The sequence below is a fragment of the Salvia miltiorrhiza genome, chromosome 7 (genome assembly GCF_028751815.1).
Source record: "Salvia miltiorrhiza cultivar Shanhuang (shh) chromosome 7, IMPLAD_Smil_shh, whole genome shotgun sequence".
Lineage (NCBI taxonomy): Eukaryota > Viridiplantae > Streptophyta > Magnoliopsida > Lamiales > Lamiaceae > Salvia > Salvia miltiorrhiza.
In genome coordinates this window covers 38,024,337-38,051,216 of record NC_080393.1, presented here as the reverse complement: position 1 = coordinate 38,051,216, position 26,880 = coordinate 38,024,337, and the positions used below count along the sequence as shown (strand labels likewise).

At 38.8% G+C, this 26,880-nt stretch overlaps 2 long non-coding RNA genes across 2 annotated transcripts; one reads left to right on the top strand and one right to left on the bottom strand.

Moving 5' to 3' along the window:
• Positions 1–916: 916 nt before the first annotated feature.
• Positions 917–2,020, top strand: LOC130992935 (uncharacterized). The gene is made up of 2 exons (XR_009091494.1): positions 917–1,314; positions 1,844–2,020. It is a non-coding gene; the product is annotated as an uncharacterized LOC130992935 (long non-coding RNA).
• Positions 2,021–11,706: 9,686 nt separating this feature from the next.
• LOC130992910 (uncharacterized) lies at positions 11,707–14,943 on the bottom strand. The gene is made up of 3 exons (XR_009091470.1): positions 14,682–14,943; positions 12,526–12,605; positions 11,707–12,022 (listed from the first exon to the last, which is right to left on the bottom strand). It is a non-coding gene; the product is annotated as an uncharacterized LOC130992910 (long non-coding RNA).
• Positions 14,944–26,880: the final 11,937 nt, after the last annotated feature.

Here is a 26,880-nt window from a genome sequence, read left to right as displayed (position 1 = left end):
TGAGGTGAGTTTGATGCTTGATAAAATAAGGTTCAATTTGCTCTATGATCATTATGAGAATTTTATCCATGTTTTGCTAAGAGTTTTATGTTGATACATGGATTTTCATAAAAATGTAATAAATATAGTTTTTATGATAAAAAGAGAGTAAATATTAGAATAATGAGTTATATGATGTAAATGATCATATTTGAATATTTGAGAAATTTCGAGCATGAAATTGAGAAGGAATTTGTTAGATATGTTCGTTGAAGTGTTTTCTATGAGATTTGAGTGGATGATGAAAGAAAAGAGTCGAGATTGAGTATTACGAGTATTTTGATGTATTTGAATGTTTTTAAGTGCTTTAAGTGCTTAAAATGAGTTTTGATGTGTTTGCTTTGTATAAATGTTGAGTTGAGCATGTTTGCTTGTGTGTATGTTTCGGAGTCGTTTTTCACTACCCACTGACCTACTGTTTTCGAGGGGTTCTTGACACCCAAACACCATGAAAATTTTATGGTAGGTATATTGGAGAGTCTTGAGCACACCGGTAAAATTTCAAGTCATTTGGACTTCGTTTGCTATTTTTATAAAATGTAAAACTAAAACTGCTACATTCTGCCGAATTGTTCGGTGAGTAGCCAATAGAGTCGTCGTTTCCAGTAGCTTTCCTTAGCATTCTGGAACCCAAATTTTTATGGTTGAGACCTGAGTGTCTTAGCTAAATACCCACAAAATTTCAGACCGTTTTGACAACGTTTACTATTTTTCAAAAATCAAACTTTTCGGTTGCTAAAAACTGCCGATTATGGTAGACTGTAGTAAAACAGTCATATCTCCTAACATACTTGGAGTTTTTGATCCTACTTTTTTTGAAATGAAACTAGACTCGAAGAGGTTTCTTTTGGTATGAGGTACGACCCCAGGAGAGGTCTGTACAGAGTCTGGTGAGGTTTTAAAGTTGAGTCAGTGCAGAGTAAAGCTTGTTTTCGACTTGTCTATGTGTGTTTTAATATGCCTAAGTGTTTATACTTGTTTATGTGCTTGTTTGCTATAAGTTTGAGTCGAGTTGAGAGTTAAGTCGAAAATTGGACGTGTGAATCCTTAGAAGCCAAGTATACCTAGGGATTGAGTTTTAACGGGTAAATAGATGTTGAGTGAGAAGTTAGAGTAAAGAAGAGATTGGATTTAGAATTTGAGTTTCTGACTAAGGTTTGTTTTATCACATGAACCTTCGATGACGATGACGATGTGATGATGACATATGAAGGCCCGAGCGAGACGAAGAAGTAAGTTGCCTGATTTCTTTCCAGAATAAGCGAAGGACTTCAGGTGGGCAATATTTTGAGTATAAACATATTATCCGAGCTTTCTAAAATGATTTAATGATATAATGATGTTATGAGATTAACAAATGTTTTGAGATAAATGATATTTGAGAACTGTTTGACTTGCCAATTTTTGATGTTGAGCTTGTGTGTTACCCTCTACTGATGAGACGAATTCGGTCCTGCCACAAGCGGGATTTTGTGCACAGAGGTGACTGTGAGCCGTCTTCGGGTCGGCCGGTCACGGTACTTGAGAGGGAGGCCTACTTCTCAGTACCTTAATTATGATGATGAGTTGTAGATGCGGTACATGCATGACGTATACTTTGTCTGCAGACACTTACTTACACTTATTAATGATGTTGATTATGAAAACTGCATGCACAGTTTCTTTTAATACTAATTTATTTCTGTGTGTTGCTGAGATGTGGCAAGTTCCAAACCTATAGCTCTAAGAGCACCTTTCTTGTTTTTCGGCATTTGCCCACTGAGTATTATGTACTCACGCCCTGCATGTATTTCTAAATGTGCAGGCTAAGCTGGGAGTGAGATTGGACTGGTGCTGATGGGGGAGAGTTTCAAATGATGTAAATTAAATTACTATTTTGCCTCTATGATAATAGAGTCTTGATGTTTGAATTACTTAGTTTCTTTTGAGATCAAGCAATACACTCACGGTTATGTGTCTTCATACATATAATCGGTTCGCCTTTTGCTGCGATACTCTGCAAATTATGCTTCCTTATGAAAAATGAGCTATACGCGTTTTGTTTTTGTTCGTGAAATTCCTGATAATTAAAAAGTTATGACAATGTTGACGATTTTACCCTTGGGCTAATTTTATAAGTTTTTCCTTAGCATGCTTTTACGTGAGCTTCCGCATGACGTTCACCTAGTTCTTCTTATCTTTTATTCTTTAAAAATAGTCGTATCGATACTCGTACCCCACTATTACTAGTGTCGGGTCTGCGGGCTGCGACAGGAATCAAGTGCGTAATGGCCTCAGCCTCGCCGATGCCGCAAGATGTAGCCTCCATCCAGTGACTATGGTAACGCGCAAGGAATTCTCCGAGCGTATCACCCTCTTGAGGCCCAGTAGTCCTGAACCAATTGCGCATCGCCTCGCGATATTGCCTTTGCGTCGCTGTATCCTCTCGACTCTGCATCCTGTAATATTAATCATCGTGTTCATCAAAAGTGAACGTAGCACCTGCCTGGTATTCCTCAATCAACAACATACTCGTTCTCTTTTGGTACGGTGGTGCCACGGCTATACTAGCCTCAAAATCTCCCCATAAAAGGAACAAGTGTTGCCTCAAGTCATACTCCATCTCCTCAAGCATTTCCATCATTAAGCCATTTCGTTAACTCATTAGCAGATACAAGCTCGAAACTTATCATAGAAACAGTAAAGAACATCAAAACTTCAAGAACATCAAAACGTCAAAACATCAAGAACATCAAAACATCATAAACATCAAAAACTCTTACCTCGGTAAGCAGGCGGAGATGGGGTGTTGGGGTGTTGTTTCCAAGAAAACTCTCAACTAGTCTAAGATTTAAATTTAGACTAGGACTCCTTTTAGGAATAAGTGCTAACAAAGTTCGGCTTAGTCAAGAAACTTACTCAGAGCAGACAACCTGCTCTGATACCACTCTGTCGCAGCCCGCCGCCTAGCCAGTGATAGCGTAGACCGGGTATCGATACGACTAAATGAAAGAAAGATCGAAGGCTGTAAAACTAAACTCGTTTGTGCGGAAGCATAGACAACTCATAACAACTTCAACATTCTTTCAGGTTATAATCATCGGCATTTCCATAAAAGTCAAACATCGGAGTTTGAGTTACACAATCAAAAGGTCGTAATTCAAATATGTACAGGGATTCTAGTATATACAGAGTTACACAACAAAAGGTGATCGTACTATATGTATGAAGACATATAGCCGAGAGTCTATTTCTTAAATAAGCCAGGAACAGCTTCAAAAACATCATGCTGCCATAGAGGCGGAAAAGCATCAAAAGGTGATCACTCGAAACAACGATTTCCCCACCAACACCACGCCATCCTCCGTCCATGCTTAACCTGCACATTTAGAAATATATGCAGGGCGTGAGTACATAATACTCAGTGGGCAGGCGCCGAAAGACAAGAAAAGTGCTCTTAGAGCTTTATGTTTGATGCTTGCCATAATCATCAGCAATACACAGAAATTAAGTTAACGTCAAAGAGGCTGTGTATGCAGTTTTCATAATCAAACATCATAAAGGAGTGTCTGCAGACAAATAATCAACAAGTATGTACCGCATCTACAAATTATCATCATCAAGGTACTGAGAAGTAGGCCTCCTTCTCAAGCACCGTGACCGGCCGACCCGAAGACGGCTCACAGTCACCTCTGTGTACACAACCCCGCTTGTGGCAGGATCCGAATTCGTCTCATCAGTAGAGGGTAACACACAAGTTCATCATTAGAAATATTGGCAAGTCAAACAGTTCATAAACATCATTTTAACTCAACATTTGATAAGCTCATAACATCAATAATTCATTTTAGAAAACTCGGTGATTTCATACTCAACATATTCTCAACATACTGCCCACCTGTAGTGCTCAGCTTACTGTAGGTGGTACTCGATGTGACCTTCACTTGCGTCCTCGATTGGTCTCTATAGTTGCGAGGGATATGTTAGAAACTTTCTCACAAAAAGCTTAACCTTAATCCTATAAAACACTCCTCATAAACATTCTCAGCTTATCTCCGTCTAATCACTCGACTCTATGATAAAACTCTAATCTTATTCTTAACTTCGCTCAGAAGGCTAGATTAAAAGCAATCAAGCACATAAGCATGCATAAACACTTAAGCATACATCTCACTCAAAAACATATCACAAGTAAGGAAACATAAGTTGACTCGGAGACCAGAGCAGAGGAATGCTCGGTGGTCGGAGTGGAAAAACTCTGTCGAGTTGAGCGGAGTAGCTCGGCGAAACAGCGGAGAAATGCTTGCCAGGGCAGAGGAATCAACTTGCCCGGGCAGCGAAATCATGAACTCTCTGGCAGAGCAGCGGAGAAATGCCAGAGGAATGGCGAACTCTCTGTCGCCAGAGGAATCAAATGTCAGAGAAATCAAACGTCAGAGGACTCGATCATCAGAGGACTCGATCGTCAGAGGACTCGATCGTCAGAGGACTCGATCGTCAGAGGAAATGAACTCCAGAGGAAACGAACTTCAGAGGAAACGAACTCCAGAGGAATCGAACTTCAGAGGAAACGAACTCCAGAGGAAACGAACTCGCTGACAGAGCAGCGGAGAAATGAATTCTCTGGCATGCCAGTGGGGAATCGATTTCTCGGTTCTGAGAACAAGGCTCAAGGCAGAACAGTGCCCTAAAGAGCAACTCGAAAAACTCGTCAACTTTGTCATCCTCAAAAAATCATCAAACACTCAAAAACATCAAAACTTAGCATGCATCAACATAACTTACTCAAGAACTCTACAAACTCAAAATCATCAAAACCATTTACTCCTTCATACATCCTTACTCCACACCAAAACATCATACAAGACTTCACTAACAGATTTTTCCCAAAATCACATATCAAACTCATTTTGTAAAAACTCCATCTCCAGACTCAGTTTTGCAAAAACTCATGCTCAAGACTAAATTTTGTAAAACACATGCTAATCACCTCAAAACATCACATAAGACACAGAACAACACATATAACACGTTTCATCTCGGTTTTAAGAAAAGAAGGATTTTTTTTCTTTACAGGGGATGAACCCAGTTTTTCGAAAGTGAAGAGAAAGGGAAGAAGGGGAAGTTTCTCATGCTTAAAACATCTTAAAACTCACATAAATCACCACATACTTCTCACACAAGTCTAGACTCCAAAAACAGAACACTTACGCAAAGAGTTTCAAGAAAAAGACGTCTTTTCTCGATTTCTTCCGGTTAGAATTCAACAAATCTTCTTGAAACAAACGTGGAAAGTGTTAAATGCTCGATTTAGCGGAGTATTTGGTCTCAGTGGTGACTGGTGAAGCTTTGAGCTTGGTCTCCAATGGAGGAGAGAGAGAAAAATCGTGAGAGAGAGAAGAAGTCGAAGGGCCGAAAAGATGAGAAATGACGGAGAGAGAGAGAGACGCTTCGGTTTTAACAATATTCTTATCCCAAAGGATTAGAAGCATTAAATGCGTGAATAGTGAATTGTCTCCCCTTAATCAGCAAGTCTCATCCGGCTAATCACACATGTGGGAAAAGGAATTATAAATAAGATTGTGAGTGTAGGGGTGTGCGACGGCAATAAAATCATATAAGCCAAGATTTTGAAAATCATACTGACTCAAAAAAAACATAAGTGCGCACATAACATCTAAATCATATAACATCAAACAAATAACTCACAAATTATCATATTAAAAACAGATCATCACTCGCCATTAATCTAATGGTCATTCTGGCTTAATCCTCTCTATAGAAATTCTCAATCACTACCTCGACTCTATCTCTCGCACTTCGTCTCGACTCGAAAACAATTAACATCTCCATCTCAATCTAACATCATTCTCAATTATCTTATCATCTCTATCTTACTCACATCACCATCCATTGATAACTTCCTCTCGACTCTAGTATGTTAGTCCTTAACTCTCGATAGTATTTCGATACTATTGTAAGGTAACTAAATACGGGGTGTTACAAGCGAAGCCCGCGCTGAAAAGTTAGAGAAATCCGCTGAAGCGCCAGAGGAATCGGAAGCGCCAGAGGAATCGAAACGCCAGCGGAATCAAAGTCCAGTGCAGCGGAACCGAAGTCCATTACAGTTGATCTCCAGGAAGGACGAAAATTAGGGCAAAAGATAATTGTGGATACTATGGTGTTTTGTTCTTTGTCTTAAGTTAGGTTGCTATGTGGATACTATGCTTCGGGAGGTGTTCATGTTTCTGCAGCTCTCCTCTGCTATGCCAGCGCCACCACTCACTCCTCTGCCCTGCCAGCGCCTCCGTCTCTACTCTGCATCGACCACAAACTCCACTCTTCACCATCTCTCACGATGCTTCAGTTTCTCAAATGCCGATAATAAGGGACGTTTTCTCAATTCTTCCTATTTCTTTCGTGCCCTGAGGACATGGCATGCTTTAAGTGTGGGGGGGGGGGGTGTTTTATTATGTTTATGCTTTCAATTGGGCAAGATTAGTCTTTCTATGCTTAGTTTTGGTCTCGAATCTTGCTAATTTTTATGAATTTGTGGAAGAGTAGATGATTTTCGATGCGCGTTTCGGGTTTGTGTTCGTTTGGTGGTTATTCTTGTTTTACCTTCGATATATGTTTCTTGATTGTGCAAAGAATTATGAGTTTTGTTGCAACATTTTTGTAAGTTAGTAAAATGTGATTTGTCCGGTAGATGCTAGAAGGAGTGTTGTCATTGTGATTGCCTACGATCGTATCTTATTGGTGAAAATGTTGGACAAATTGCTAACTTTGAAATTGCCAGCTCTGAAACATCTGGCCTGCTCTGAAAATGTGACAGCTCTGAGTCTCTGCTCCTCTAGTTCAACTATGAGCATGGGAAACCACGTGAAAAGACTTTGGATTACATCCAAATGGTTTTATTTCATGAATTATGGCTCAACTGTCGAAAATCTTAAGCACAAAAAGTGTGAAAAATGGTGATATTGATTATAAAGGCGATCACATTAGGGAATTCACTTCTAGCGGAGAATTGGGTCTGATCGAATTACTTGCATTACTCTTTTGTTGCTTCTTAAACTTTGAGTTACTTGCATGATCGAGAAGATGTGTGTTGATTGTAAAATCTTGAATTGACTTGTGAATGTTTGGATTGGAAATTAGCATTGTTGAAATCAATCTCTTCCTATGCTTCATATGGATTTTGCTTGAGGACAAGAAAAGGCTAAGTGTGGGGGGTTGATTTATGCTTAATTGTGCTAAATTTTGGGGTTTATATGAGCTCTATTTTAAGAGAATCTTCTGGAAAATGGTGCGTTTTATGGCTTGTTTGATGCTTTGCAGGAGATTTAGGTTTTTAGATGGAAGAATACAATTTTGGAGATTTCGGGGCTAAAGAGGTGTTTTTAGCATAACTCTGTAGCCAGAGCAGAGCAGCATAGCTCTATCGCCAAAGCCCGCGCTCCAGACCAGACCAGAGAAGTCAGCCGAAGCCCCGAGTCAGAGAAACCAATCTCCAGAGCAGGGAAATGGATAGTCAAAGCAGAGAAATCAAGAAGTCAGAGAAGCGAAGCCCGCGCTGAAAAGTCAGAGAAATCCGCTGAAGCGCCAGAGGAATCGGAAGCGCCAGAGGAATCGAAGCGCCAGAGAAATCGAAACGCCAGCGGAATCAAAGTCCAGTGCAGCGGAACCGAAGTCCATTACAGCGGAATCGAGAATCCAGAGAAATCACCGTTCCTCTGGCGATAGCAGAGAAATCACCATTCCGCTGGCAACCCATTCCGCTGGCGAGAGCCAGAGCGGAAGCCGTTCTGCTGGCGAGAGCCGCGATTTCCGCTATAGTGGAGATTATTTCTAGAGCGCGCGTCACGGCTGGACTTACCTTCCTTTGCACGATTCTTTTCCTTTTAGAGTCCGGCTTTGCATGGCAACTTCCATAGTGATCAAGAAGGATTTGAAGTCTATAAATAGGGCCTAGTTTTTCTTTCAGATATACAATCTTTTGCCCTAATTTTCGTCCTTCCTGGAGATCAACTTTCCCTTAGCAGCCGCAACCTTAGACTTAGATTTATTAGTTTACTTTGATTACGTTCATACTTTTGCTTTAGCTTTCAGTACCGACGATTTCTCTTCTCATTCCAGAGTTGTTGTTTTATTGCATTTTAATTTATTCTCTTGTTTTATGTTTACTTCTATTTCTTTGCTTGTTCTTAATTTAAGCATGAGTAGCTAACTTTTTAATTCGGCGAGAATAATGAAACTCTGATTTAATTATCTGTGAGACCTAATTGGTTTAAAATTGATTCCTATTGATTCCGATTAATTCCTAGGTTCAATGATAATTCTGATTTTATGTAAGCTTGATCAACTTAGGTTTAATTGGATTATAGTCAATTAGCACCTCCAATCCGTAATTGTTGGAATAGGGCTGATTAGTGACAAAACTACCATGTTTGTAGTAGGAATACATTGGTGGATTAATTATTACTAGCGTATCTAGGATAATTGGTCTAAATTGGGTTCCTTTCTCTTAATGCTGTTAGAATATTAAATCTAAGACTGGCGTATCCAGCTAGGTTATATTTTAATAAGGGAAATAGACAAGACTAGCGTATCTAGCTGTTTATCGACATAGTAAGTAGGTATTGGGGTATGTCAGTGCGTGTCACGGTATCCTATAACTGGTTGGTTGATAGGGATTGATTAATTATTGCGTCGAGGATCAGAGTTAAATTAGAGTGGATTTATTTGAGCCGAATTACCTTTTTATTGATTTACTTCAAGCGTATTTTATTTAATTCTGCATTCTTAGTTTAATTAACTTCTCTTAAAGTTAAGGCGTGGTGGCATCACCAAATTTATAGATTTAGGGATTTGAATGAGTTTTAACTGCTCTCTGTGGGATCGACCCTGCTTACCAATATACTAATTTATTTTGATAATTCCGCAGGAATTATTTGGTGGTTGGCGACGTCCACCAGTTGTGTTCTGGTGTTTGTTGGAGGTTCTGTTCTTTTGGGAGAGATTTTAGTGTGGATGAGAAGAATGCATGTCCTGTGGAATTCCAGAAGCTCATTTCCTCCATTGATGTTTCAGGGAAGTGTCTCTTACACTTTTGCGTTTTATTCTAAGTGTGCGGGGGAGAGTTTCTGGTTAAACGCGGGAGAGTTTTTCTGTGCTTATTTGGTGGGGAAAATGGTCCCCCTGCATTTAGTGAATGTTTTGAATTTGAGCTTGTCTGTATTGATCTTTTGAAGTGATGGTTTTCGATGTGATTTTCGGGTTAGTGCTGATTGGTGGCTATTCTGGTTTTTCGTCTTATATATGTTTCTATAGGTGCAAATGATTTATGAGTTTTTTTTATTGCAAAGCATTTGTAAGCAATTGAAATGTGATTTGTCCGGTAGATGCTAGAGGGAGTGTTGTCATTGTGATTGCCTACGATCGTATCTATTTGTGTGAAGTTGTTTGAATTCTGAGATATTTGACAGCTCTGAGTCTCTGCTCATCTGGAAAATCTATGAGCATAGGAAACCACGTGAGAGGACTTTGGATTACCTCCAAAAGGTTGTATTTCACGAATCTTGGCTTAACTGTCGAAATTAAAGAAAGAACTTCTAAAGAGAACACAAAATTGTGAATACTGAAATAGTTGTAAAATGAGATATTGATTATAAAGGCGATCACATTAGGGAATTCACTTCTAGCGGAGAGCTGGGTCTGACCGAATCTTTTTTCGTACAGTCGTGTTGCTTCTTCAACTCTAAGTATTTGCATCATCTAGAGACGTGTTTTTTGTGAAAAATCTGGATTTGGCTTGTTGAATGTTTGGTTGGAAATGAGCATCGTTGAACCACCTCTTTATTAGATTTATATGGATTTTACTTGTGGACAAGCAAAAGGCAAAGTGTTGGGGGGGGGAGGGGGTTATTTAGTCCTATTTTGTGATGTTTATATGGGTGTTTAGGTGTGTTATGAGTTTATATTTTTGCTCTCGTTCACTCAATAATTGATTGATTTGAGTTTATGTGCTTATTTTGTTGTCTCAGGATTGGATGCTCTAATTGATTAATTAGTGGATAAATATGGAGTTTGAATTTGGCTGTTAGTCTTCACAAGAATTGTAGCTCATCTCGATAGGAGTCCGCAGGCGAAAATGGATCCAAATTCCGACTTGTAACAAGGGAGAACGGACCGAAATAAAAACATCGCGCAGACGCGCCCAGGAACCCGCGGTAATACCCGCGCCCGCGGGAGGGACCGCGGCTCCCTGCTCCATTCCCCGCTCGCTGAAAATTTCCAGCGGCCGCTGGGGGCTTCCTTTCTCACCCAGCGCTCGAGCAAAGAACCCAGCGACCGAGGGCTTTATTCCCATCGCCCGAGTGCTCTATTCCCATCGCTCGAGGCCCAAGCTAGCGGGCGAGCTCATCCCAGCGGCCGCTGCACAATCCCAGCGGGCGAGCCCTCATTCTCGCGGGCGAGCGTGAGTTCCAACGAGCGAGCGCCATCACAGCGGCCGAGCTCCCATCCAATCAGATTTTGGTCCAATAAAAAGGTGCCACGTGTTCCAGATTCAGTAATTAGAAGAGAAAGTGTATTTCATATCTGGAGTATAAAAGGCAGACTTCTCTTTTTCCTAGGGTATTCTCACACTTACACTTTTCCCAAACGCAATGCTAGCCATCATTCCAGACAACAGTTTCTTTGTTAGGGTTTACTGCTTTCATTCTTAATTCTTACGCCTAGAGTAATTCAGTAGTTAGAGATTATTTCCAGTTATCGCCATTACTGTAAGTTTTCATTTATTGTCTAGATAAATTCTGAAAATTATTCTTTCAATACAGTTTCTATTATTTCTTTCCGTATGTTCTTTAGATTTATTCAGATTAATAATTTTGTACACTGTCTAGATAATTATTATTTATATTGCGCAATTAGTTTAATGAATTATTGCTTTTCCTCAAGAACCCTAGAGTAAATTTCCATGCTTTTTTTTCCTGCGTATTATTTTAGTTCTTGCCTAGATAATTTTACTTGCTTTATTTCTTGCCTAGATAATTTACATGTTTTATTTTAATTACGCGCTAGATAAAGAGAGAAAGTCAGCCCCTAAAATCTTAATTAGAGTGTTTAGGTTTATTTTCTGCTATCTGTGTGCAACACGAGAGAACATTCTATTTAGCCTTCATTGAGAGATGACTTGGGTTAGCTTATTCCACTGCAATTGACCTCGTATGATTGCGAGTCAATTCAATAGGTGTTTTGAGTTGACTCAGTAATCTCAAAAAGAAATTCATTTATCCCATCATTGATATCTGGAATTTGTTTGTCATAATGTCAGTAAACTTTTTGCACATCCGTTCGGATTTGGATCCGAAGATGATGTCATCAATGTAAATTTGAACAAGTAGGATTTCCTCTCCTACTTTCAGTGTGAAAAGAGTTCTGGCCACTGACCCCTTCTTGAATCCTTGTTCAATCAGATATTCAGAGAGAGTATTATACCATGCTCTTGGTGCTTGCTTCAAACCATAGAGCACTTTTTTCAGCTTGTACACTGTCGCAGCCCGACGTCTAGCCAGTGATAGCGTCGATCGGGTATCGATACGACTAAATAAAAGAATGAAGTAAAGAATGAAGAACTAGATCAAACAACAAGCGGAAGCTCACAACAAAACATGCAAAGATGAACAACAATAACATCATCTCAAAGACACAAATATTATCGGCTTCATAAGTTCAAAAGTACAGGGATTTTCGACAAAATTTACAAAGCGGATATAGTTAAATATTTACAAAGGTTTATAAGTTACAGAGTCTCGCAGCAAAACGTGATCAGACTATTTGTATGAAGACATATAGCTGAGAGTGTATTTCCTGATTAAGTACAAAATATAAACATCCAACCTCAAAAGCCTACCGTATGAAGTAGAAATACGGTAAAAGAAATAACGTCATCCAAAATAAGTCCCCGCCAGCACCAGACTGATCTCCCTCCTCCTTGCTTATCCTGCACGTTTAGAAATACATGCATGACTGAGTACAAAGTACTCAGTGGACATTTGCCGAAAAATAAATGAAAGCCTGCTCTTAGAGCTATAAATTGAACTCGTCACATTAAGCAACACACAGAGGTTTTAGTTAGAAAAGAACTTGTGCATGCAATTTCGCAAATCATAACATCATAATAAAGTAACTGCGCAGTTTAAACATTCATCATGTATGTACCACATCCACTACTCAATCATCAAAGGTACTCAGGAGTAGGCCTCCCTCTCAAGTACCGTGGCCGGCCGACCAGATAGACGGCTCACAGTCACCTCTGTGCACAAAATGCCGCTTGTGACAGGACCGAATTCGTCTCATCTCATTAGTAGAGAGTAACATACAAGCTCATTATCATAAAAATTGGCAAGTCAATTAGTTGAAATATAAAGTTAACTCAAGTCATAATCATAAGTATCATATCATTTAAGAAAGCTCGTATAATAGGTATATCAAAATAATGCCCACCTGGTGAACTTAGTTTACTCTCGTAGTACTTGGGTGATCTTACTTCCGTCCTCTGCTCGTATCTTCAGATGTCATAGCATCTGAGTGGTTCATGAGATAAGATAAATGAAACTAGTCAGGAACTCCCTTACTATGTATATCATTCCTATCTCAATGCTATCTCATCACTCGTCTTTTATATACTCCAACTATCTCAATCTCCTAAGTGTATACATATATCCTAAGAAATCACAAATCCTACTCTCGCTTATCACTCTAGTAGGGTTAGACTAATAACAATCAAGCACATAGACATACATAGACACATAAGGCACATAGAATCACATACTCTATATAAGTTATCACATTCAAACACCATTCTGCACTGTCCTTAACCAAAAATTTAATCCATCTCACCTCGAGCCTCTTCTGGGTTTGAGACTCATATCATTGGAAACCTCTTTGAGTCTAGTTTCATTTTTAAAAAAAGTAGGTTGAAAATCGCCAAGTGGTTTAAGAGATATGGCTGTTCTCCTATAGTCTACCATATCTGGCAGTTTTGTGCAACCGAAAGTTTTGATTTTTGAAAAATAGTAAACATTTCCGAAATGGCTTGAAATTTGGTGGGTAACTAGTTAGCAAAATAAGTTATTTACCATTAAACTTTAGAAGGTAAAACTTTACGGGAAGCTACTGAAAAGTGTGATTCTAGTGTCTGCCCTTCAAAATTTTTGGTAGAAAGTTGCAGTTGGAGTTCTATATTTTGGAAAAATAGTAACTGAAATCCAAATGACTTGAAATTTTACAAGTATAATCAAGACTCTCATATATACTTACCATAAAATGTTCAAGACTTTTGGGTAACAAAATCCCATCGAAAACAGTAGGTGGGTAGCCTTTAAAAAGGTTCTCAAATTAACTCCTAACTTGAGCATAAAGTAAATATACTTAAACTCCAGACTTCTTTGATGAAAAATTCTCATAAATTCACATTAGACTCTCATATTACACAATAACATAAATACGTGATCAAAACACAAGAAAAATCAAAATTCAACTTCCCCTTCTTTGATATGTATTCAGTCATGACATGAAATATTGGGGGGTGATTTGTTTCATCTCATTTCGCGTATATAGGCTCAATTAGTCATCGAATAGCCATATATAATCATATTCATTGCGTAACTCATTACATATGAAAGATCTCATTTATACACGCAAACTAAACTCAGGAAAATTTCACAAATCAACATCATTAACCAAATTAATCATGCTTTCATCATCCTAGCTAGTAGTCTAATGAACACCTAGATATCATCAATTTAAGTATTTATCTCATTAATTAAAAGTCCCCAATTATTAGTAAACTAAACTTAACCAATTTTAGGCATTCTTGAAAATGAACCTAATTGATCCTGAATTATTATTTCTATCATGCTTAATAACAATTAACCTTAGCTAATTTAAACAACATGAATAAAAAAGCCCTAATTTATATCAAACTAAACTTTTTGAAAATTTACAAACATGCATAAATCATTAATCCAACCTTAGATTAATCAAATTGAATCACCTAATTGCATAAATAAATAATCAAATAATCAATCAAACCATAGAATAAGTTTTTACCCAAATCACATCAAACTAACTCTCATCGAAATTTGCAAATCACTTTCAATCATCAATCTCACTCATAATTCATCGTATTAGACATCTCAATAGCACATATAAATCATCAATTTATATAATTAAGCTCATAACCAAATATTACTAATTTCCAACAAACTAACTCACATCAAGTTCCACCAATCCATCTCAATCATCAATCCAATCCATCCAATATCATAATAATACCCTCAATAGCAGTTATCATCCATCAATTTAACAATTAACTCCTAGAATCAAAATATCCCAATTTTAGGTAAACTAAACTAACTTAAAATCCATAGTTCTTTCTAACACTTTTCTGTACACATAGAAATCATCTCATTATATCTCCAATAGCATAAATACCACTCCAATTTAAGAAAAGAAAGAGAATTTTTTTTGAAGGGCATATAACCCTAAATTTTTGAAAATTTGAAGAAGTTAAAAGGTGATGTTTTCTTGCTATTTCTATGCATATATACTCATATATAACTCAAATAAGTCTAGATTCAAGTAATTGGAACACTTACTCAAAGACTTTGAAAGAAATAAAAATTCATCACTCTAACTTCAAGCTTGAAACTCCATCAATCTTGCTCTTGATTCAGAGGAAATGAAGTTTTGATTTGAATTAGTGAAGATCTTTGGTGGAGATATGATATTTGAAGCTTTGAGAATGGTTAACAATGGAGGATTAAGGAAGAAAGAGAGAGAGAGATGAGAGGGAGAGGTGAGGGGCGTATGAATGAGGGGAGAGAAGAGAGAGAGAGAGAGTGGTTTTGTTTATGCCTCAACTTGTTCACGAAGGTTCTAGGTAATTAATGAGCATTAATTGCTCAACTTGGCCACTTGCTAAAAAGGTAACTTAGGATCATGGTAAAAGATTTAGTGTAAATGGTGAAAGTTGAGTAGTAAAATGTGTAGGGAATTTAGTTTAAGGAAGAAATTGAATCCTTAATAATATCATTAATCAATCTCAAATAATTGTGTGATTAAAAATAATTATGAAATAATTAATGCACACATAATTCAATTCATCTATCTCAGAAAAACAAATTCCAAAAACTTTCCGTTAGAAAATTATATCTTCATTAGTGATATTATTATTCACCGTTTAAAAAAATGATCTCGTTCATAAAAGATTTCAAAATAAATCTCGCGTGCTATAATTCTCAAGAAAATCATAATCACTCAATCATACATGCACACATAACAAATAAGTCACATAACAGTCAAACAATTAATCTCACACAAATGTCACAAAAAAAAAAAAAAACAGTCAAGATCTCACTTCAATTTACTCATCTCCCAAATCTGACTCTATCTCTATTGTAAGTCTCACTCAGTCACCTCGGCTCTATATCTAGCTAGGTATCCACTTAAACTTAACACTATAAATCGTCTAAAAAATAATTAGGCTTCCTCTATCGAAAACAGAACTATATCCTCTCCTCACTTCAATCAACATCTCTATCGAAAACTCATTCTACTAAAGATTTGCCCCACTAGTTCTATCATCAGCTTCTAAAATACTCACATCTCAATCTAAAAAAAAACATCTTATCTTTAACAAGCTAATGCTAGTATCTCAATACTCTTAATAGAGAACTTAAAAATATAAGTAATAAAGAAACTGCGGGGTGTTACATCCTACCCTCCTTAAAAAAAATTTTGTCTCGAAATTTGTGTTACTCACCTTTGGGAAAGAGCTCGGGGTACTTTTCTTTCATCTTCTCTTCAAGTTCCCAAGTTGCTTCTTCTTGACTGTGATGTCTCCATTGGATCTTTACCAAAGAAATCGACTTGTTTCGCAATTGTTGAATCTTCCTGTCTAGAATAACTTCAGGTCTTCTCTTCATAGCTCAAATCTGGTTCAAGAGAGAATTCTTCTTGGTGAATGACAAGTTTAGGATTTTGCGTGTACTTCCTCCATTGAAACAAGTGCTAACATCATGGACGTTCGTGAAGCTTGGCGGCGATGTAAATCTGTAGGCACGGGGCCTATTTTCTACAGTATATCATACAGTGCTATATATCTTGGTTTAGGCTTGTCTTCGATTCCGAATCGATGCTATCATGAGATGGGAAAACTTTCTAAAAAACTTTGTCTCCAACTTCGAATTGAATCTCTGTTCTTATGGTATCCGTGTAAGAGTTCTGGTGGTCCTGTGCCTCCTTAATTCTTTGTCGAATTTGTCGCAGGGTAGCGATTGTTTCTTCTACTGCTTCAGGACCAAGTACATTCTCTTTCTCCTACTTCATCCCAATAAAGCAGGGTTCAACACGTTTTTCCGTAGAGCGCTTCGTGTGGTGCGATGGGGATAGCTGCCTAGAAACTATTGTCATCGGAAAACTTGATTTGAGCAGAAGTTGCTCACATTGAGCTCATTTTTCTAAAACCACTGTCTAAATTATATCATCTAAAATGTAAACGGTCCTCTCAGATTGTCCTTCCGTCTATGGAAAAACAAAACAGTGCTGAAATTCAATCTAAAGCCTAACTCTATCAAAGGCTCATCCAAAGGTGTGAAGTAAACTTAGAATCTCTATCAAAGGTGATCGTTGTCGAGACTTCATGCCTCTTCCATCGAAACTTTATCTTCAAGTCTTGGTAATGTTCCATACTTCCAAAAAGTGTTGTGTATCGTTCTTTACTGCATCTGCCTAAAAAATATATTCCTTGTCCGTTTTGAGGACTGTCAGTATTGGGGTAGAAATCATCTCTTGTATTCAACAACTATATATAACCTATATCTGCATTCTTCTGTCCGAAAGGCATCACTATATCATCGTAGAGACTGTATCTTGTGTGAAACGTCATCGTTGGGATGTCTTCTTTCTGTACCTTCAAGTCCTGAAACTCCATAGACGCTATGCTACGAGGCGCAGATCATTTGGCTCGTCATCGTTCTTTACTCTAGATTCTTATTCTGCGTTCAAGTAATTGTTGATGTGTCACGTCTTTGATAGTTAGTGCTTTCTTCCATTTCCTCTTAGGACCGCATATAAGTTCCTTGTCGGATGGCTGGAACAAAATTTGCTTCTCCTCGCATTATATCATCGTGTAATTTCGAATAACTAATCTATTTTCAAAATAATATCTACACTACGCGTACGCCTTAGTCTCAAAGTTGTAGCGATAAGCTTATGCGGTTCGAATTCTAAGTTAGAGCATACATGCGTAATAGTGGTGATATAACCTAAGGATGTAGCTACTTTTAATGCTACTGAGTTGGTTCTATATCGAGTTCTAATGTGTCCACGCACGTGTAAATAACAGAGAGTGCGGACCACCCGAATCAAACAAGGTTATGAGTAGTGCTCATTTAAGTCCTCCCATACCTGCCGAATTTTCTTGATTCTCGTCCTGAGGCTTTTGCTCGATCGCTAAAGTTTGTTGATACTGGATTTTTTGTTGTTTTGGTTGAGACTCGTGATAGTAACTCTTCGACTAATATCTTCGGCGGGGTCGTCGAAGTAGTAGAGGTTGAGGTAGTGAAAGAATTTCCTCCATCGCTTTGAGCTGAGGTTGTTGATACTGGTTCGATGTTCCCCCACTCGTTCCTTGCTGACGGTTGGGACATTGGTTGGAGTAGTGCCCGTTTCTTCCGCACGTGAAGCAGCTATTAGTTCCGGCTTTCCATTATCCCAAATGTAGCTTGTGACACTTAGGGCAGTGTGGTGCTCCTTGAGGTCCTTTTGTCGGAAGTGTTGGTCTAGCAAACTATTGCTTGACTTGTCCTTGGAATTGTGGCTGCATATTCTCACCTTGCCATGGCCTACTAGCTTCTGGATCACGGTTCTCCCACTTTCGCTTTTCTTTCAGTCCTCGTCCAGAAATAGATGAATTAGGGTATTTGCGTGTTTGGAGTCTCTTGAAGTACTAGCTCTTGTGCAGTTCTATCTGGTTGCATGGCCAGTTCCATGTCTAGTGCCTTGTTCAAGGCCTCCGCGTAGGTCAGTGCGTTTTGACTTGCCAGAACAATTCTAATTTCTTGCTTCAGTTCGGAACAAAATAAAGCAGACATCTTCTCATCAGTATCTACCCGATATGGTGCATAACTGGCTAAGTTGCAGAATTCTCGATCAAATTCTGCTACTGTTTTCTGTCCTTGCTTAAGGTTAACAAACTCCATTTCTTATTGCTAAAATCATATCCTTATGATCTTAATCCATGTTAAACACTGTTCATATATAGGCATCATATAATTAGAGCGTATAAATGAAAGCTCATAAAAAATCTAAAGACCATCTCAACATTATCTCATTAATATACCTTTATAGACAATTGCTTCTTGTGAGGCCTCTTTCGCGAAATGTGGGGTAATTGTTCATCAAAAGGAACACTCCTAAGACTACTGCGATGCTACGTCTATACTAATCATCATCTCAATCTCCTATCGTAAAACTCATCATTTGACCCAAACCGTCATCTCAATCCTCCTCATAATTTGCTATTCCCTGCTCTGGCTCAACATCATTTCTCTTCGTCCTCGAACTGGTTAGCATTCTCCATGGGTGGCTGAGGGGAGAGAATCCATGTTCTAATAGTTGCTCTCGTCCCGTAATATATGTATCCTACCGACTATTAACGTGAATCGTCTTTCTACAGATCATTATTCTCGCTATGCCGTCCTAGTTACCTAGACATCCCTAACTCCTGTCGGGCGTAGTAGGAAAAAAGATATGATGAATGAAAATGCCTGAACCTTATAAAAATGAGTTCAAGTAGAAGAAGGATTCCATAACAACCGGTGCTGACTCAAGAATAGATGAAGAAGTCACAATCAGTGTAAAATCAGATTCTGGAATAGAAACTAGAACAGAAACTAGGATATAATATAATGAAAGCAAATCAATAGTGGAAAAATTGACAATCGACCAAACGGAAAATGAATCAATCTCCAGCATCAAAGTAAAGATCTCCAACACAAATGGCTCAGGCTCAAAATAATGGGATCTGGCAAAAATCAACTCGAGTACAAACGGCTCGGGTTCTATCATGGGCTCAAATGGGCACAGTAAAGATTGAAATATGATCATAATAGGGTAAAGGCTCAGTGAGTCCACACTCATAAACTAATCTAGCGACAATAAACGCGGTCTCGAGGAAAGTACCTCTATTACAAAGTACTAATGTTCAAGAGTATCTACGCATCCCCTAAGGTCTCTATAGTACGTTCACCTTATCAGTGTCTTGTCAACAAACTTCGATATTAGGAAAGCTCTCTATTTCTGCTACTTCAGCGGTAGTAATAGCAACAAGTGTAGAGCGCCCTTGACACCGTCAACTCCGATCTGTGAAGCCTCAAGCCAACGTCTGTGATAGAGTCCTAGAAACTCTCCTAAGTTATCCCTATAATTCTAATGAAATCTCTAAACTCTCTTCGTACTATCTCATATGTCGGGCTCTCCCTCCTGCAAGGAAGAAATAACAATTGTTACGAACTAAGGTACCAGAACTTACTTGGTATATATCACATCGACAACATGCTCATTCTTGTTGGTACACTACAAGTACAACGGTGGTACAATGGTCACTGATATTCCTTCGTATAGAACTGTCGCTTGCACATAACACAATCCATCGTCTCGGTCACATCCGCCCATCAAAACATTACATAACTCGTTATTAATGCATGCTCAATCTCAACATAGAAGCAATAAAGAACAACAGTAAACTCTTACCTCGATAAGCCAAAGGAGATGGAGGTGCTGGGGTTTTTGATTCAAACTCACACTTAAACTTACTCTCAAACTAGCCTAAGAATTCAAGTTAGACGAGACTCAATCCAAGAATAGATGGAATCAAGGGTTTCGACTCGATCAAGAAATTGACTCAGAGCAGACGTCGTGCTCTGATACCACTCTATCGCAGCCCGACGTCTAGCCAGTGACAGCGTAGACAAGGTATCGATACGACTAAATAAAAGAATGAAGTAAAGAAGGAAGAACTAGATCAAACAACCAGTGGAAGCTCACAATGCAAAGATGAACAACAATAACATCATCTCAATGACACAAATATTATCGGCTTCATAAGTTCAAAAGTACAGGGATTTTCGACAAAATTTACAAAGTGGACATAGTTAAATATTTACAAAGATTTATAATTTATAGAGTCTCGCAGCAAAATGTGATCAGACTATATGTATGAAGACATATAGCCGAGAGTGTATTTCCTTATTAAGTTCAAAATATAAACATCCAACCTCAAAAGGCTACCGTATGAAGTAGAAATACGGTAAAAGAAACAACGTCGTCCAAAATAAGTCCCCGTCAGCACCTGACCAATCTCCCTCCTCCTCGCTTATCCTGCACGTTTAGAAATACATGCAGGGCTGAGTACAAAGTACTCAGTGGACATATGCCGAAAAACAAATGAAAGCTTGCTCTTAGAGCTATAAATTGAACTTGCCACATTAAGCAACACACAGAGGTTTTAGTTAGAAAAGAACCTGTGCATGCAATTTCACAAATCATAACATCATAATAAAGTAACTGCGCAGTTTAAACATTCATCATGTATGTACCACATCCATTACTCAATCATCAAAGGTACTGAGAAGTAGGCCTCCCTCTCAAGTACAGTGACCGGCCAACCCAATAGAGGGCTCACAATCACCTCTGTACATAAAATCTCGCTTGTGGCAGGACCGAATTCGTCTCATCTCATTAGTAGAGGGTAACATACAAGCTCATTAACTCATCCAAAAACACCTAACGGCTCGAATTTATACGAGGTCGTCCTAGGGCGGTAAGGTGACTCAAGTCGTCTCTCAAGGAAGGCTTAGCAGGGCTTCGATCGTGCTACTCACAGGAAACATGAAATAAACCTAAACACTCTAATCGGGTAGTTGGGTCTGACACTCTCTCTTTAAATCTAGGCGTAAATAAATAAAGCTTGTAAAATTATCTAATGCAGAATCAACAGAAAGCATATAAATCTATCTAGGCGAAAAATAGGAAGCACATTAAGAACGCAGGGAACTAATAAACCTTGGGTTCTAACTAGCAATCTAGAAAGCATTAGCTAATTCAACAATCATAAACAACGATTATCTAGGCAAGATAAAAGAATAAACATTTAATCAATTGAATACTAAGCATCAATAATCTAAGCAATGGAAATAAACTAGCATATAGAAAACATAAACTGAGTTCTTACATAAGCGTACGATCCGGAAATCCAATCCAACGGAATGCAAAATAACATTAACTTTAATCCAACGAATCAAAAAGATGTTTATGATGTTTCTAACTACTCTAAAACTAAGGGAAAACAAGGGAAAATCGCCTAGGAGGCTGCTGGGGTCGGGAGTTGGGTCAAAACCCTAAAAAAAGGCTTTTAAATGGCAGAAACGTAACTGCCGAGCCCAGAGACGGCGGCCGCCGTGAGACGGCGCCGCCGTGTATGCCTTTCGCAGACTGCAATGCGCAGAATTTTTGTTTTGGTCCGTTCTCCCTCGTTTCAAGTCGGATTTTGGATCCGTTTTCGCCTACGAACTCGTATCGAGACGAACTTCGATTCTTCTTCAGACCATTCAACTAAATTCTGACTTTATTTTTGTCCACATATCAATCAATTTGAGCATAAAATCCTGAGACAACAAAATTAGCACAAAAGCTCAAATCAATCAACTCTAGAGTGAAATAGACCAAAATAAAAGTCAATATAAGGCGTAAACACCCACAAATTCATCACAAAATAGGGCTAAACACTCATTATCATAAAAATTGGCAAGTCAATTAGTTGAAACATAAAGTTAACTCAAGTCATAATCATAAGTATCATATTATTTAAGAAAGCTCATACAATAGGTATATCAAGTCCGCTGATTCCATGTGGCACGCATTAAGTAATCAGTCAAAACTGATTCTTCGACTGATGCTTCAGTCGGCAACTTCAGTCTTCTGTCTTTAGTCCTTCATTCTTCAGTCTTCAGTCTTCAGAACAACAACTATACAAGAAAAAGAACTCTGACACTTGAGTTCGAGCAGTTCTAGTCTATTACAAAAGAAACCTATTGATTTTGGTATCATAAAAATAAGGATTAGGATATTTAATTAAGTTCCCAACAAACGGCATCCACCCGGGAGGACGCAGATGAGGTAGAACTCCTCGGCTTCCCTTATGGCTTTGTTTTGTTTCATTCCCAATCTCACGAAATCCATAGCTGCCTTCAGAGGTGGCTGCACTCTTAAATCCAACGGCCATGCACTGCTCCTTTGGGTTCACCTTGGCGTTGTTTATGAAATTGCCCGACTGTTGGAGTTTGTTGACGGCGGTGGCTTGTTGACCCATTTGGGTCTCGAACATCTTCATTTGAGTCCCCAAAGCAGCAGTAGTGGACTCTAACTTCCCCATTCTTTCATCAGCCTTGGAGATGAACTTCATCATTTGCTCCTCCATATTCGGCTTCTGCTCTTCATTAATGACTCCATTGGTAACAAAGAAACCTGGTGGATGCTGAATCGCTTTGTTCGGGTTTCCATACACCAGATTCGGATGAACGCGCCTTCCGTAATCAAACTGTTGTCCACTATTATATCCGCCGTGTTGCCCATGCTGAAAATTCCCATAGTTTCTGCCATTGATGTAGTTGGCATCTTCTACGCCTGTCGGGATCTCTCCAGTCGGCTTAGGATTGCCCAAAGTTAACGCTGGAATTTTGGAGTTCATCTCTACCAACTGAGTCGAAATCTATGCCATGGTATCTAAGCTAGACGCAACAACAATTTTCTTCAACTGCGCTCTCTCGGATGGCCATTGGTAACTTGTAGTGGCCATACTTTCTATGATCTACCTTGCTTCCGAGCTCCGTTTCTTGAGCAGGCAACCTCCAGCTGCGGTATCCATGAACATCCTCGTGCGCTCTCCACATGCATTGTAAAAAATGACCACTAGAGTCCATTCATCAAAGCCATGGGACGGGCATTTCCTCAATTTATCCTGGTACCGTTTCCATGTTTCTGCTAGTGATTCTCCTTCATACTGCTGAAATTGAACAATGCCATCTTTAGCTTCAACGTGAGACCAAGAGTATGAGATTTTCGCAGAAATAAGTGCGCTACTTCCTCCCATGTAGGAGTGGCTCTCAATTGTAGAGTGTGGTACCATGACTTAGCCTTGTCCCTCAGTGAGAAGGGAAATAGACGAAGGCGAATGATGTCATCTTCTACGCCGTTCATCTTTATCGTACTGCACAACTCCAATAACTGCCTCAAGTGCGCGTTAGAATCCTCTACGGCATTACCTCCATATTCATTTTGTTGTACCATGGTAATCAGCCTAGTACTCAGCTCAAAGTTATTTGAGCCTTGTCCCTCAGTGAGAAGGGAAATAGACGAAGGCGAATGATGTCATCTTCTACGTCGTTCATCTTTATCGTACTGCACAACTCCAATAACTGCCTCAAGTGCGCGTTAGAATCCTCTACGGCATTACCTCCATATTCATTTTGTTGTACCATGGTAATCAGCCTAGTACTCAGCTCAAAGTTATTTGCGTTGACTCTAGGTGGCTCTTGGTACTGGTACAAGGGAGTAAACGCCTCATCAAGTGGTACCTGTTTTTGCTCACCAGTATTTTTCTGAGCATCCAACAACATCTGCAGCTATTCTCTCAAAACACAGAGTTCTTCTACAGTAGCCATCAATTTCAGTGTGGCTTTAGTTTTCTCGCTGTTGTTAAGGCATAGCGTAGCTTCAATTTTCGGATCAAAATTTACTAAAGGTAAATTTTTAGATCTTATGTTCATATACCACCTAAATAATTCACCAGTTTTCAATTAGAACCACAAGAAAGAAATAAAAAGCTTAAATAAATGACAGAAATAAAAGGCCAGAGTAGTCTCAAATAATCAACAGATAGTACTGATAATAAATTAGTCCCCGGCAACGGCGCCAAAAACTTGTTCGCTAATTTCTTGACACGCCGCAAGTGCACATGTGCAATTGTGTATAGTGGCAACCAAGGTCAAATTCACAGAGACTGATTAGAACCAATTCCTATCCTAAATTATAATCTTCTATCTGGAAAACCGAAATTGAGAGTTTTATTTTTAAAACATAAATAAATGAATAACAGGAAATAAATAAATCAAGCTGCGAAATAGAGAAACAGAAATGATAAGATTTTCTCAAGGCAAAGGTTTCAACAGATTCTCATAACTACCAAGTTCAATTCAATCATTAAGATGATTCCAAAGGCAATCTCAAAACAGCCCATATTGCATCCAAAACCTGTAGAAACAGCATGAACACAGACGAGTAGTTTATTCTACAAAAATATGCAATCTAAACAATAGACAACTCAACAACTCAATAAGAAACGCCCAAAATACTAAAGAATAACGTGACACAGGAGTGAAAAATGCATGTAAATCAATCTTCTTTGCGAATCCGCTGTCACAAAATTGACTCACAGACAACAAGTTATGTTTGAGACCAGAAAATAGCTAACATTACTGATACTGGCGTTACCCATGTTGAGTACACCATAGCCTTTTATTTCACCTAGAGAGTTGTCTTCGAATGCAACTTTTGATCCAATTTTCTCAACGTATTACGTGAGATATTCTTTATAGCCCATCATGTGCTTCGAGCATCCGCTGTCCAGGTACCTTATTTTGATTGAAGCTTTAACTTCTCCCTTCTTCTTAAGTTTTCTGGTTTTATCTTGCAAGGAAGAGTTATTTTAGGTACCCAATCAATGTTTGGGTCCTTCAACATTAGTCATTGTTCCTTTTGGAACCCAAATATGCTTTAGAACTGGTCGTCGCGCTGGTCCTCTGAGGTCGACTGGTCATCTGACTGAAGTTGTTGATACTTAAGTTGACACATGTGCCTTTATTGGTTGAGCTTTCTTCTTTGGAGCCTTTTTCTTGTAGTAGTTTTTTCTGTTGTGAATTGGAGGTCTCCTTTGTTTCATTGTGTATCTTCCTTGACATACAGAAGTCATTCTTGACTGATGGTGTTTTGACTGATACTGAGAAGCATAGAACTGATGTTGTCCAGTCACATGATGTTGTGAGTGAAGTTGAGCTCGTCTGAACTTGTCATTGTCTTGTCTCCATGATTGATGCTCTTTCCTGAACTGAACTGGTTTAAGTTGTTGATAGCTCTTGTTGGTCTTCCCCCTTAACTGATGAGGAGGACTTCGTTTCTTTGTTACATGGGCGTGCTGTTGCTTCAATCTAGATGTTCCTGTGCCATACTTCGACTGGAATCTACTCTCTAGTCTTTTCATGAGGGCAAACTGATTTGGTTCCTCCTTTGCTCGTTTGTAGTTCCGTGGAGGAGGAACATTCTGATTCACCATCATATTTCTCTTTAAGATTTCTTCTTTGTCATAATCCCTTGGTTCTTTTGTAGAATTGTCATCACATGCTTCAGGTGCATCCTGGATTATGACCTTCTTTCCTTTATCAGCTCGAATCACCTTGCCTTCTATAATTTCCACAAGTGATTTTGATGGAAAGTTATCCATCAGAGGCGAGTCCTTCATACAGTCTTTGACTGTTTGCTCCAATTTGTAGTGGAGCCTCTTAATTTCATGATAGGCCCTCTCACATTCTTCTATTGATTTCTTGAGTTGGATTTTCATTTGGTGATTCTCCAAGATCAGTTCATCGAGACAGTTTTCACCTAGATGACTGTTCCTTCCTTGAACTGGTCTCGACTGATCTCTTCTTTTATTTTCTGATTCTGTTGCATGATGTTCTCGAACATTGCTCTTAATTGTCGATGATCAGTCATGAGCTGATCATACTCATCAATTTCATTTGTTGAGCTGTCTCCAGAATCTGAGATAACTCCTGTACACATCACGGAGTTATCAGTGTGAAAAGTTTTAGATTAAGAGTTTACCTCAGGCCCATTCATTCCATTGTCATAATTGTTGCCTGAGTTATCAGCCATGCTTTCAGCATCCTTGGCCATAAGGGCTTGGCTCTCGTCATCTGAGCTGGTGGAGTTGAAGGCGAATGATCCAGATGTGTATTCAGAAGATCCAGCATCTTCAGCTACCATAGCATTCTTCTTTGCATGCCAACGATCCCTCTTAGCTCTTAGCTCTTGCGCTCTTCTTGCGTTAATTCAGAGCATTCTGATTTGTAGTGCCTTTTCTTTCTGCATCCAAAGCATTCCACATCATTGAGATCTGTTGCGAAGGATTTCTTTTCTCCGCTTCTGTCTGTAGAGTATCTGGGCTTGTGTTCTCTTTCTCTTCCCTTGAAGTGTTTCTTGTGAAACTTTCTGTACTTGCAGAATTTGGATTCCATCTTATTGAATCGTTAAGTCAACAAAGCATATTGACTGAAGATATCCTCTGGCTTCAGTTCAGTCATTTACCTCGACTGTTTCTTGATTTCTTTTGCTGAAGCCTTTAGAGCCACTCCTTTTGATGTCGATAGAGCTTCGTTGTCTGATCCTTTAGCCTTCTTGGTTTCTCGATTTCTCTTAATATCGAATTCATTTGCCACGAGATCCGAGAAGAGCTTGTTGGTTGGAAGCACATTGAATCCGGATTTGTTTTGATGGGCGACTGTGTAGATTTTCCATTCGCCTCAGGGTTGTGCTCGTTGAATCTTCAGGTTGATTTCTCGTTGTGTGTACTTGTCCTTTGAGATGGACTGAACTTTGTTCAGTATTTGGTTAAATCTATGCTCTATCTCTTCGACTGATTCATTCTTGAGCATGAGGAAGGAGTCGAACTTTTGACAAGCT